At 45.0% G+C, this 15,000-nt stretch overlaps 1 protein-coding gene across 2 annotated transcripts in view; it reads right to left on the reverse strand.

Annotated features, from left to right (window-relative positions):
* Positions 1-15,000, reverse strand: part of LOC147026490 (E3 ubiquitin-protein ligase MARCHF8-like) — a 448,650-nt gene that overhangs the window by 284,216 nt on the left and 149,434 nt on the right. The window contains exon 1 of one of the 2 annotated variants that reach the window (XM_085881964.1): positions 14,343-14,511. The exons of the other annotated variant lie outside the window; for it this stretch is intronic. The gene's annotated coding sequence lies outside the window, so the exon portion shown is untranslated. Of the gene's footprint in view, positions 1-14,342; positions 14,512-15,000 lie in introns of those variants that run through there. 2 annotated transcript variants of the gene reach the window in all.

Below are 15,000 nucleotides of genomic sequence, written 5' to 3' on the forward strand. Positions count from 1 at the left end.
AGATATATGAAAGAGGTGATGAGTTTAATGAGTACTGTGAAAGAAAAGAGTTACGACAGCAAATATGTGGTTTCAACATGGAAAGAAAGAAAGATACATTTGGAAAATGTTTGGGGACATTTTTGTGAAGCAAAGGCAGAGAAACCCTGTAAATAACGCATGTGGCTACCTGGGTGTGGATGCTGACCATGACCATAATGAAGTGGCAATGACTGTAAGGCTTGATCTGAAACATGTGAGAGGTGGAACGGAAGAAAGTGATGAAACTTAAATCAACTTACAGTGGAATCAAAGATAAATTTGTCAGTAGTGTTGAAAGGATTATGAATGGTGGAAATTTTGATTCTGAAAATGAGTAATGGGAGAACCTGAGATCTGCAATTGTGGCAAATATGAAGGAAAGTATTAATTCTATGAAAGGAATGAAGCATGAAAGTCATGCGTAGCAGAGGAAATGTTTGAAAAATGGATAAAATGATGGCGTGGAAACATCAGACAACAGACAAAGGAAAAGCTAAATGCAGGGTTCTGAACAAGGAATTCCACATGACAATATAAAGAGCAAGAGTAGTGATGGAAATAACATTGTGATGATCTACAAGACCTTGAAAGACGTTGGAGGTGTGATGTGATGAAGGAAAAGGTCAGGCAGTTGACAAATACAAGGAAAGGGTGTGTCACTAAAGAACAGAAATCTACAAACTGATCCACAAGAGTTGAGAAAAAGACTTAAGAGGTATATTGAAGAGTTGTATGATGCACAAAGCAAACCAAAACAGGGTGTCCATTGTCACCAATCTTCTTCAACTCATATGCAGAGGCACTTGCAAAAGAGGCATTGAAAGATCTTGAATGCCATATTGATATCATAAGAGAATAGCCATAACCAATGAATATTTCAACAAAAGTAAGGACCCGATGAGAAATAACTTAAAAAAAAAAAAACAGATGAATAAGAGTTTACTGAAATCCTTGATTTGAAGTGTCGTGCTATATGTATCTAAAACATGGAACCTTGGGAACAGAGTACATCAATTGAGACGAGAAGCTTTCAAAATGTGGGTGTGCTGGAAAATAAGAGAACGCAATGTGGGTGTGATGGAAAGGAATGGATTGGTGGAGCACAAGATAGAAAACAACCCGAAATGAAACGCCCCTCCACATCCTTTGCACTCGAAGTAAACTTGACGAAAACAACAGCTAAAACCAAAATTTAAATTTTAATAAATAGTGCTCTCCATATTCTCATCATCAAGGTTGACAGAATCAATTGCAAAATCCCATCTCCCAGTGTGCAGGAGATGTGCTAATTAAGAATTTCTGGACTTGGTGCAGGAAGGCTGTCGTTTGATTGAGGCATTTTATAATACCATTCCTTTCACGCCGTAAAGGCGAATAGGACTGCTGAGGTAGTAGTTGCATTGGCAAGGAGTACAGTCCTAGACAGGTCATCATTCCGACAAAGGTTACCCCAAATGGTTATTACCCCAGTACACTGGTACCAAGGATGATATGGTGTCAATCTCACCTGGTGTTAATTCAGCGGCTGACAGGGGATCAAACTCAGGACCCGAAGATCTTAAGCCAGCCAACTTAATCGCTAAGCCAACACCAGGCTTAGATTGAGACATTTAGATCGAGAAAAACTGGCTTGATCACATTGTGAGAAAAGATAGATCACTGCAAAAGGTGATCCAAAGTGGAGCGGAAGGAAAGTACAGGAGAGGGAGACAGAGATTGGATGAAAGATGAATGAATGAAAATGAAAATTTGATGAATGATGGTGTTGCTAAATTGGATGAGAGAAAGAGAGAGAAGAGTGCAGAAACAAAAATAAAATGAAAAAAATGAGACTCACAAAGAAGGGTGGGTGCCACTTATGGAAACCATGACCCTGCCAAAAGGCAGACGTCACTTCAGGAGGAGGGCTTTTTTGCTGAAGTTTGATTTCTTACATTTTGGCAATTTAGGCAATTTAGCTTCCAATTAAAAGTTATCCTGATCCACTGTCAAAAAACATGCAACTACGAGTCTTTTATCCACTTTATTATGTAACGGATACATGTCAAATTGATCTGCTATCAAAAAGCACTCAGATTGAAAACCTCATGACACTGGCACTGGGACTTGGACTCAGATTTTCGACATTTAAATAAAATGTTGCTTTATGTTCAGTGAGTATGGAGAGTGTAAAGTGAATCCTAAAGGGTTTATAACATAAAGCGTCAGTCATAAGTCTGTTACTGGATGCCTGGTGTTGGCTTATTGCTTAGAGTGGTGGGCTTTGGATCCTAGGGTCCTGAGTTCAAATCCTGCTCAGCTGTTGAATTAATACCAGGTGGGGTTAACTCAGCCTGTCATCCTTCCGAGGTTGGCAAAATGATTGTCAGCGTGGTGACCCATCCAGGATTGTGCCCAAGAGCCAAGGAGACTGCTTAAGCAGCACCAACACTCTGCACAGAGTATGGTCCCAATCTCCTCGCCTCCTCTGTTACTGTTCTTACGCACAGGAACAACAAAGCTTTAATTTCAGTTTCTTGGGTCAATTCAACACATTATTGTTTCAATTCTATTTTATAATGGTGTATAATACAAAACAACCAAAATTGTTTGACAAGAACTATGAATTGCATGCAAGAAAGGCACATGACCAAGTTGTGACCTCACCAGGGCAATATTTAGGCATGGGCAAGCTGGACAGTTGCCCAGGGGCCTCCACAACCAGGGGGCCTCCACATATTTCATGAAAAAAAATTGCAAGGAAAAATGTATTTGTGAGTGCCTGAATGGTAGTTGGTAGTTAGTGGAACAGATACAAGATATTCATCTATAACAGATATAAGATATTCATCTTATCTCATTCTCTATTTTATATAGAAGTTCAGATTCTTTGTTCTTGAAAAATATACTTTATGGATGACTGTAAAGATGTATTGTCACCTTTTTAGTATTCTAAGGTAGGGAGGGCCTCCACTACTGAAGGCTGCCCAGGGGCCACCAAATGTCTAAATCCGGCCCTGGACCTCACCTTGATTTCCAAATGAAGACGTATAATACAGAGAACTAATTTTGTAACATGAAGAGCTGGTCTTACTCATGAAAGCTAATGTCATCTCAAAACGTCAGCTTCTCCTTGCTTCCCACGGCGGCGGGCACACTTCAATCGATTTCCTCCATAATTTTGTCACAACCATGTACATTACGATGTACGATTTGGTTGGAATTAAATAATCATTGCAATAAGTTTTATGGGTATCGTACACAATTCTAACCCTAACGCCCACATTCCAATTCTAATCTGAAAGTTTACCTCCATTCGTTCGTTCATCCCTCGATTCGATTCTCTCTCTTCTCTCTTCTCTCTTCTCTCTTCTCTCTTCTCTCTTCTCTCTTCTCTCTTCTCTCTTCTCTCTCTCTCTCTCACTGACCTCCCTGTATCTTTGTCTTGTTCCCCTCCCTCCATCCAGTCCTTCAGCAGTGCTGTGCTAATCATCACTTCATTCTTTCTCTCATCCCACCCCTGCCGTCTTCTACATTCACTGACAAATCCCCACCCCCAATCCTTTCCTTTCTACCACACATGTGCGATGTCTTTGTCTCTCTGTTCCCCTTTGGTCCTCTGTCAGTCTGTGAATCTGCTGCCCCATGCCTCTGAGCTACACTCAGAGCTTAGATGTATATATACAACAAGTACAAATCCACTATAAGAAATAGAGCTTGTGTGGCTGTAGCTATATCAGCAATATTCACTCGTCGATTGGTCGCAAAGCTCACCAATCGGGTGTGCCTGTTTTTCCCTTCACTCGTAAATTGGTTGTGGTGCTGAGGTGATTAAAATATTGCTCGATTTTGGTGTAGCGTCTTTATCACACACTTTCTTCACCTCGTGTTTCCTCACCTCTCACAATGACGACTACAATAATGGTGACTAGCAAACACAGCCTTTTGCTTCGCTGATGGGGTTTTTAAAGGGGGGAGGGGGTAAGAGGGAGTGGAGGGAGACAGGAGGGAGTGAGGTGGGAATGGGATCGAGGAGGGGAGGGGGAGCGAGGAGGGGAGGGGGAGTGAGGGGGAGTGAGGCAGAGTTGGGGAGTGAGGAAGGAGGGGGAGCGAGAAGGGGAGTGAGAAGGGTTCCGGAAAGGGAAGGCAGCGGGGGGGGGGCGAAAGGTCAGCCAGTGTGAGGGGAGGGTCCATTCAGACATAACCACCATCCAGATAAATCCGGAGATAACCACTGTCTGGACGACGGGTATACTAAGGGGGGGGTAAAATACGGGGGAGACAGAGGGGTGAAGGAGTGAGGAGTTTGGGAGACCGAGGAGGGGTGGGGATGCGAGCAAGCAAGGGGGAGCGAGGAGGGGTGAGCAAAGGGAAGGCAGTGTGAAGGGAGGGGAAAGAAGTGTGATGGGAGGGGAGGCAAAGTCAGTGTGGGGGGGAGGGCAAGTGAAGGCAGCATGAGGGGAGGGCAAGGTAAGGCAGCATGAGGGGAAAGCAAGGTAAGGCAGCATGAGGGGAGGGCAAGGTAAGGCAGTGTGAGGGGAAGGTCTGTTCGGCCATAACCACCATTTGAACATGTCCGGATGACACTTATACAAATAAGATAGTCTAGTTTTGTATTTTTAATTAATTTTCTGAAATTTGTAGAATTTGTTTTTCACTTGGAAGTTGTGGGTTATGATGTGTAAATAAAGCTAAAAAAGTCTGATTTAATGCAATTTAATTCCAGGCTATAAGGCAACAAAAGGCGAAAATTTTGAAAGGGGATGTAAACTTTCTTTCGGCACTGCATGTGTAGGCACTCTACCTTGAAGCAAATGCCGACTGCACATCCCCATCGGGACATGATCTGTACCGCCATCCACTGTAGGGTGCTCAGCATGCAGCTTAAGCACTCAAGCAAGCAATCCAATTAAATGGTTGGCAAGCAATAGCTACATCCGAATGTCAAAACTATGTCCGAATAAGACAAAGAAACACTTTTTTTTAGCAGGCGGAACTGCTGCTAAGTTCATTTCAGGAGCTTATATTTTGTAATTCGGCTTAATTTAAGAGATTCTCGAGGTTATGGCATGTGCGAAATGAAATAAAGCCACGAGCGCTGGCATTTTCGGGCGTGTATAAGCATTGCAATGTATCCAGCGATTCATAGCTATGATGAACAAGCATTCAATAATATGAGTGAGGAAAGTGAAAAAACAAATTTTATCATCAAGAAATCTTGCAGTTTGTTCCAAGTCAAGGCATGGTTGAGCAGGCCAAAAACACATGGCAGCTTCAGACCCCGGCGAGGTAACCCAAGATATGCCTGAAGACCCCAGAGAGCGAGGGGCTGAGGAGCGCCTGATAATGAATATAATGAAATAAGTTTGTTAATAATCTTCAAAATGGGTGCTTTAATTAACCCAAACACTCAATTTTCACTCTTGCACTTCCTTGGAGTTCCCAAAGTATGCATGCAAAGTTTCAGGCTGCTAGGTTTCATGGTTTGGAGATATGGAGGAGACACACACATATTAGTATAGATTACGGTGCGGCGTCTATCACACGCTTTCCTTACCTTGCTTTTTCTCACTTCTCACAGTGATGATTACAATATTGGTGATTATAGTGCATTGTCTTTATCACACGCTTTCCTCACTTTGTATTCTCACCTCTCAAAGTGGTGATTATAATATTCGTGATGACGATGCAGCATCTTTATTACACGCTTTCCCCACCTCATGTTACCTCACCTCTCACAATAGAGATTACAATAGTGATTACGGTGCGGTGTCTCTCACATGCTTTCCTCACCTCGTGTCCTCACCTCTCACAACGGTGATTACAATATTGGTGATTATTGTGTCTTCATTACATGATTCCCTCACCTCCTGACTCATCCTGATGATTACTATATTGATAGCGGTACTATCCTTGATAATATTACATTTTTTGGACTCCACGGAAAGCAAACGGTCAGCTGTGTTCAGTGGGCCAACACGGGTACTCCCATACAGAGACCGGGTTGTATGCTCTCCACCAAATTTTGCAAATGTGCTGTGGAACACAAAAATCTCCCCCCCACCCCCCAACCTCCCCTGACTCATACAAAGAAAGTATATGTGCCTTCATCTGAAAATCACAGAAAAACAAAAAATCTGACAACATGAGACCGAGGAGAAACTGACCTCAAAGAAGGAAATCAGGCAATTTTGACCAACATTGCTGTGGTACACTCCCGGTTTAGTTTTGCTCCAGCTTTCAGCTTCAAATTTTGTAATGTTTTACGAAAGTCCAAATACCCTGATCTTGATCGGGTGACCCAACTTGTTATAGGAAATCTACAAATCCTGTTATTAGTACCCATTGGACTGAGTCCGAAACGGGGGTTTATGGATTTGGTCTCGATTTTTGTGTGTCAGGTCAGTTTAGATCTGTGACCTGCCACAGGTACCATGTAAACCTGTACTAACCTGTTCCATGGTCGGGTTGTCGGGGAATAAACTGTCTCCCCCACGAGGTTTTCTGGTGAGGAGGGTGTTTGGATATGGACACCCAGCAGGATTAAAAACAAAACCTGTCAAAGGGCGGAGGAGCTCCTTGAGAGCCAATGCCATTCATATCTAGTGCCCAACTGTGTCTGCGGACATCCTCCTGCAGTTGGGTTACTTTTTTATTAGGAGGTTGGTGGCAGGATTTGAACTCTGGCCACCGTAAAACCCTTCATTCCGCAAAACACAAAAAAGCAAAAAAATCTGAAAACTCACTCCGCGGGAGTACCTCCTGTGCAGCTTCCCTTCGCAGGGCAGCTCACTGGATGACGGTATTGGGGCAAAGCCTTCGGGACCCCCAATCTTCGATGATAGGAGGGAAACCACGGGGTAACATCCCTGGGTCAGATTGTGGGAGAGTGTGTCGGAGTGGTGCTGAGGTGTCGTCCACCAGACGGCGGTCTCCTTGGGTTAACCTGAGGCGATCCCTTCGGGTGGGTGTCTGGAATGTCCTATCGCTAAGAGAGGATGATCACCTGTCTCTGTTGTCATCTGAGCTCAAGCGTTTGGACATCAGGATTGCAGCTCTCTCTGAGGTTCGGAGACCGGATTGTGGCGAGATAATGGTGGGTGGTTACACCTACTATTGGTCTGGTCGCTCTGATGGTTACCATACCCAAGGAGTTGCTGTAGCTGTGTTCAATAAGCTGACCCCAATGATAATTGGGGTAACACCGGTCAACGAGCGTATTATGAGATGAAGGATTCGTCACTCCTTAGGTGTCATTTCCCTGATCTCTGTTTATGCTCCGACTGAGGCGAGTGATCTCACCGTGAAGGATGCATTCTACGCCACGCGAGAGTCTCTGGTTGATCAGTGCCCCAGACGAGATACACTTCTAGTCTTGGGGGATTTCAATGCATCGACGGGAACTGATAGGGATGGTTATGAGGTGAGTGTGTTTGTCCCCATGGGTCAGGAACTATGAACCAGAATAGCACTAAGTTCCTTGACTTTGCAAGAAGTCATGGACTTAGGGTAGCTAGTTCATGGTTTCAGCGCCCACAAGCTCATCGCTGGACTTGGTATTCCAACGCTGGTGGTGTGGCAAAGGAGATTGACCATGTCCTCTCTGACGGTCGCTGGAGGATGATCCAGAACTGCAGGGTCTATCGGAGTGCTCAGTTCCTCAATACTGACCACAGGCTTGTTATAGAAACTCTAAAACTGCACCTTAAATCCTGGACAATGGTACCATCCCAGCCTAGGCTGGATGTTGGCAAGCTCAGGGATGAGAGAGCAGCTGAGGAGTTTGCAAACAGGCTGAGTGGACACTTGGGGGGTCTGGGTGCTTTGGGGGGTCCTGAAGAGTTGTGGAGTGCCTTCAAGACCACCATCCTTGATGTTGCCGGTGGATGTCTTGGAAGTCAACGCAGGGCAAAGAAGAATTTTTCTCTCAAGGGACACTGGATACCATTGACCAGAGTCATCGGGCCAGGCTAAACGGCAGAGCGGAGCTGTTCAGGGAGCTGAGGTGTAAAACTGTACGTGCACTGAGGGTGGACAAGGAGGCCTATGTGCGAGGAATCTGTGAGGGGGTAGAGCATCACCTGTGGACAGGTGATTCTCGTCCTGCTTACAGGGGAATTCGTGCATTGCGTTCATCCATGCCCATCGCACTGCAGTTAGAGCAGAGAGTGGTAGGCTCTTGACCGAGGAGTCTGAAGTGAAGGCCCGCTGGGCTGGTTACTTTGAGCGGTTGTACCAGGCTGATCCCCCAGCTGTCGAGTTGGACGTCAAGGGTGTTACAATCCCTGTTGCTGACCCTCAAATCAACTGTGGTCCACCTTCGCTTGTGGAAACACGGGCCGCGGTGAATCGGTTGAAACGGGGCAAAGCTCCAGGGATCTGTGGCATCCATGCTGAACTTCTTAAGGCTGGTGGAAATGCTGCACTCGTGTCGTTGCATGCAGTTTTGTGCTCTGCCTGGAACACAGGCATCATCCCAACTGATTGGAAGAGGGACCTTGTTGTTCCTCTCTGGAAAGGGAAGGGTGATCGCCAAGACTGCAACAACTACCGAGGGGTGACGCTGCTTTCAGTGCCGGGCAAGGTCTTTGCTCGGATAATTCTTGATAGGGTTCGCCACCATCTGCTTGAGCACCAGCGTCCAGAGCAGTCAGGCTTTACACCAAAGAGGTCAACGATTGACCGTATCGTTGTTCTTCGTGTCCTCACCGAACGCAGACGAGAGTTTCGGCAGGGGCTGCTTGCAGCCTATGTTGATCTCTGTAAAGCGTTCGATTCAGTGAATCGGGATGCCCTCTGGAGGATTCTTCGTCTTCGTGGGGTGCCACCAAAACTGATCGATCTTATGTCTGAACTCTACTCTGGTACTGAGAGTGCTGTGAAGTGTGGTAGTGCCATCTCTGACTTATTTCCAGTTGTTACTGGAGTTCGTCAGGGATGTGTACTTGCCCCCACACTTTTCAGCACTTGTATGGACTGGATTCTCGGGAGGATGTCGGAGAGATCAAGCTGCAGTGCATCGTTTGGGAATGTCAAGATCTCGGACCTTGATTTTGCAGATGATGCAGTTATCTTTGCGGAGAGTTTAGCTATCCTTTTGGGGGCCCTCGAGGTGCTGAATGAGGAGTCGGAGCCGCTGGCATTACGGGTTTCTTGGGTCAAAACTAAGATCCAGGCTTTTGGTGACATCTTGGATGCTGCTGTCCTGTCTGTGTCTGTTTGTGGTGAGGATGTTGAGGTCGTGGAGAGATTCACTTACCTTGGCAGTGATATTCATGTCTCTGCTGGCTGTGAGTCAGAGGTCAATAGACATCTGGGTCGGGCCTGGGGAGTCATGGATTCACTGGATCATGGGGTGTGGCGCTGCCCGTACTTGTGCGGGAGGACGAAAGTCCGAGTCTTCAGGTCCTTGGTACTTCCAGTCTTGCTCTATGGATGCGAGACTTGGACTCTGACCAAGGATCTGAGACGGAGACTTAATTCCTTTGGTACCAGGTCTCTTCGGAGAATCCTTGGCCATCGCTGGTTGGATTTTGTATCCAAAGAGCGGTTGCTGAGAGAGACTCGGATGAGATTTGTTACCTGCATAGTACGTGAGCGTCAGTTGCGGCTGTATGGACATGTGGCTCGTTTTCCTGATGCTGATCCTGCTCACCAGATTCTCTCAGCGGGGGAGTCTCGTGAGTGGAGGAGGCCAGTGGGCCAACCACATTCCTCGTGGTTGCAGCAGGTTGACCATCATCTCAAGGAGATTGGGATGGGCCTGGCATCTGCCTGGGGGATGGCCAGACGGAGGCCCCTGGAGTACCGGCGGAAAGTGGACGCAGCGACGCGCTGTTCTGGCAGATGCTCCCATACCTGACCTGACCTTTGTGTCCGTGCGTACGTATGTTCGTCCGCAACCATATGTCGGACATGTATGGACCGATTTTATTTGTACTTGGCACAAAGGCAACACATGATGGTATACATGAGCACATCATTACCCTCACAAAAGGAGAGGTTATTGTGGTTGGGTCCGTTTGTTTGTTTGTTTGTTTGTTTGTCTGCACAGAACTTTCATGTTTTCTCCACAACCTCTTGTCGGATTGAGACTAAATTTTCAAGATAGGTGTGACTACTCATGTAGAATGTTTTAATTATAATTATGACCTCATAGCTCACGTGGTGTGGCAGCCATGTTGGAAAAACGGGAAAAATTTGGACCTCTGAAACCGCATCAAGTAAAAAATTGAAACTTGGCACATGCAAGTACTCCTTATGGGGAATTAGTGTGATTTTTGAATGACATCACAATTGCATGGCCAGGTGCAACATTACATCTGATTAGTATGAAAAATTTTGGGGGTCATCAATCGACAAAATTATTCACAGAAAAAAAGTTGATGGCATCATTGGTCACTTGATTCAGCACCTATATTGTTAAAGGGGAGGGGGGGGGACCTTCAAAAAACATTCTTCTCTGAAGCGGCTGAACAGATCGAGGCGAAACTTTACACATGTGACTGCCTATCCATGAGGACCAAAAGGTTCATGGCCATGACATCATGCGTCATATGGTTTGGCAGCCATATTGGATTTACCATAAAACCTATAAATATCTTCTCCAGAATGGCTGGACAGATCGAGGGGAAACTTCACACAAATGTCCCCCAAGCATTGGATGTTCAAGTTTGTTGAGGAATAATCGAAAGGTCACATGGTTTGGCAGCCATATTGGATTGAATAAAAATATTAAGTAATGTTTTCTTTGGAACCGCTTAATCAATCGACATAAAACATCACAATTATGATTGAATAATGATGAGGAATACTTGTTTTAAATTTCAACTTGATCAGACACAAGGTCTGGCAGCCAGAATTATTTAATGTTTTTTATTTTATTTTCTTTTTTGACAAAGGTTCACTTGGCTGTGCCTGGGTGGGTCTGAGAGTTGAGGAGTAGCAGATTTTGACTCATTGGGAAGAACTCAATTGGTCAACTTCCCAACCTGGATCTCAACCAATGGTACTCCATCTCTTCTGAATCTGATTTTGACAAATTTCCCTGAAATATCTGCTGTCTTCCTCCCCTCCAATCGGTTCTTCTGACCACATGCTTGTCAAAGTAAACATCTCTCTGGCTGTTATTAGAGAACCACTTCAGTGCCATAGAGTCTGGCATTTCATACAGGCTGATTGCCAGGGTCCCCAAGCAGCCATGATACTTCTAGACTGGTCTCCCATCGCTACTTTCTCCAACATTAACTCATCCTGGGAATTATTTCAAGGAAACTTGCTCTCCCTCATGCACAGATTTATCCCCTCTCATCTTCAGTTGTCCTACCCTTCCTCCCGCCCTTGGTTCACTGAGGCTTGTGGCGAGGCCGTTGTGCTGAAATAACTTGCCTTTGCCTCACGGAAAGCAAACCCAACTGAGGGTAATCTCAGTTCCTTCTATAAAGCTCGGAACAAGTGTGTATCTACCCTCAGGAGAACCAGAAAACAACATCTTTCTCAACCCAAGTCTGAACTTTCAAACCTCTCTCCCTCCTCCAAATACTGGTGGCATTTAATCACATCTGTTTCTGTTAAATGTTCCCCCTTCCATCCCCCCCATTTCCTCAAATGGCCACACCACTGATACCACACGTGAAAAGGCTGAATGCTTAAATTCAGTAAATGCATTTTAATCTCGTGTCTGAAACCCATCACTTTCTGTACACACCTTACCCAGTTGCACCCAGCTGTCCCTGGACTCTGTTTCCTTTTCTTCTGACAAGGTGGAGAGCTTGTTGTCCAACCTCGACTCAGATTCTGCAACTGATCCAGACGGCATCAGCCCACATGTCCTAAAAACCTGCTCCTCTGCTCTTGCTAACCCTTTCTCTGTTCTCGGCACCCTCTCAATTTTTCAATGTCATCTGCCATCTGCTTGGAAAACAGCAAACATTATCGTCCTGCATAAGAAAGGTGCAAAAACAAATCCCTGTAACGGCAGACCAATCAGCCTGTTTTTTTTCATTCCACTTGCGTTTTATGAAAGCTCAACTTTGATCAGTCTCCCTTCACAAACATCTAATTTAGTTTTTCTTTTTAACCTCCAAAGTGGTAGAATTTCTGTTTCACAAAAGCTATTTAAACCCCACAATGGATAAAATAAACAGGATGTTGATTGAGGTGTGCTGACTTCTGTGGGAAACAAGGAGAAGCTGACATTTCAGGCGTTAACCCTTTGTCGGAGCAAAGGAGCTAAAGTGTAACTCATAGTTGCATCATTTTGACAGTGGATCAGGATAAACTTCTAACTCAAACCTTAATTGCCCGAATTGAAGAAACCAAGAAGGCTCTTTGGCTCCGATGAAGGATTAACTCATGAAACGTCAGCTTCTCACTTCCCACAATGGATTTTTCATCCATTGTTCTACCTCTCCCCTGATGCATATTGACACTATCCTTCATCAGCAAGACTCGTTCTTCATTCCACATTCACACCCTGCATTCCCCATGCCCCCTCTTACTCATAAATATTTTTTGCTTTACTCTTGATTTTTTCCCCACATCTCATTGCTTCTTCTAAAGAAAGAGATCCCTTTTTGCCACGTTTTATTTATTATGCCCTACCCTTCCTCACCACTATGTCCATCACCCACTTTAACACAACCACTCCGATTCTCTCCAGCGCTCACTCCTTATTTGACCATTATTATGTTTTCTGAACTCACATATATTTTCAAGACAAGGCCACAAATGACTTTAATAATTCAACATATACCACGATGATGACTACTTATTTAACAACCCAAAATTATTTCCACGCACTTGGTGAGGTCGGCTGGGGAAAGTTTTTGACAAATTGGCTAGCGAGGCTTGACGCTCAATGGATGACGGCAGAATTTGGAGCGTTAGTCGAGGTGCCGGAAATCACTCGCCTACTCTTCGTGAAAGACATCACCAGCAAAAGCTAACAGACGGGACACCCGTCTTGAACGTCTATCTGAGGGACAGAGCACTTTGCGATACAATACCCCACCTGCGACGTACCGCTCCAGCAGTTCACAGTCAGGTCGGGGATCAAAACCAAACTAGTCAGCCGTCCTTTCAGACGACAATCAAACAGAGATGGACATGAAATATCAAATAGAGATATAACCTGAAGGGTTAAAAAGCCATTGAGATTTATCCAAATCGCCGGCTCATCAGATGCAATCATAACATACAATCCAAAGAAACAATATTTCTGCAGAAAAGGTTCATCTTCCATACCCTCAACAAAATGCTCCGAGACATTGCTCCGCATCATTCGCCTCGGTGATACAGAGACACCGGTGCTTCCAATGGATCTGGATGCATCTGAAGCACCATTGTGACAATGGGCTGTCATAATGACCACAATCAATGGGCTGTCATAATGACCACAATCAAAGCGCTGAGATAATAGATATTATACGGTCGCTTCGCACAATTTTCTCTGAGGTTTGGCCGAATGCTTGCTCACTGCTCACTGGTCACAGTGCAAGTGTACGGGTGCGTTTTAATTTACGAGCACAACGCATGAATCGCTGTACAAATTTGGTGCAATCAAGCAGAAGAAGCCCCCCCCCCCACCCCATTACAAAGTACTGCATAAAATGAGCGTGAAATGCGGGTTTGGATGGGAAAACGCAGGTGAACGCCCAAAAGCGATGGCGTTTAATCACCGGTCCTATGTTGAAAGCGATTCTGAAAGCAGACGGGACTCTCACCATGGGGAAAAAAGAGCGGGAAGGCGCACAGTGTGAAGTCATGACACATTTCGCTCACACCATGAGAAGTCCTTTCCACGCTCCCTTACATTTCAGGGAAAGAAAACAGAGGGACAGGGCACACCCCCCCCCAAAAAAAAATGGAATGGTTATACAGACATGGTGAGCGGTTGTGATCAAAGCGGGAGACATCGTATACTACGTTGCGAATGTATCATCGTCGCGCCGCACCTGCCTATGTGCAATGCGCAGACAAAGAGAGGGACACAATTTATACTTGTTCTTGCAAGTTCGGTCTTTGCTGCTTAAGCATACACTTTTACTGCACTAAAATCACCAAACACACACACACACACACACACACACACACACACACACACACACACACACACACACACACACACACACACACACACACACACACACACACACACACACACACACGTCCTTGAAGCAGCCACGTGGCTTCTCCCATGACGCCTGTGGCTCCTGGTACGAAACGGAAATCTCAAAATTTATTGCGTATGAATCGCACCGTGCGGAGCCATGCAGGGATCCACACAAACGATGGTGGAGGTGATGCGGGTCCCGGTCGAGCCAGGGGCGTGCTGCGCTTACCGACGTGCAGTTCGTGCTGTCACACAGCCCTAAGCAGCAGCAGCGCTCACAGCTCCGGCCCAACTGATCATCTCTCGGTGTACGGGGCGGGCGGGCTAGCCCCAGCACGTCGAGTTCGTCCGCCCGAGGGAAGGGAGGAGAGAAAAGGAATGATTGGAGTAGAGGATGTGTGTATGTGTTGTAGAGAAGGGAATAGTGCAGTATGGCGAAAAGAAAGGACACACACACATATATATATATATATATATACATATATATATATATATATATATATATATATATATATATATATATATGTGTGTGTGTGTGTGTGTGTGTGCATATATATATATATATATATATATATATATATATATATATATATATATATATATATATATATGTATATATATATGTGTGTGTGTGTGTGTGTGTGTGTGTGTGTGTGTGTGTGTGTGTGTGTGTGTGTGTGTGTGTGTGTGTGTGTGTGTGTGTGTGTGTGTGTATGTATGTGTGCTATATATATATATATATATATATATATATATATATATATATATATATATATATATATATATATTGTTGTGGTTACCAAATTCGCAAACCACCATTCAGGTCCCTTAGGTGAGGTATCTCGGTAAGTGCATGTGTAGTTAGGCCCAAACCCGTTGTCTAGTGG

This window comes from Eptatretus burgeri, chromosome 5 (assembly GCF_056783735.1).
Source record: "Eptatretus burgeri isolate ZD-2024b chromosome 5, Ebu_testis_v1, whole genome shotgun sequence".
NCBI classification, from domain to species: Eukaryota; Metazoa; Chordata; class Myxini; order Myxiniformes; family Myxinidae; genus Eptatretus; species Eptatretus burgeri.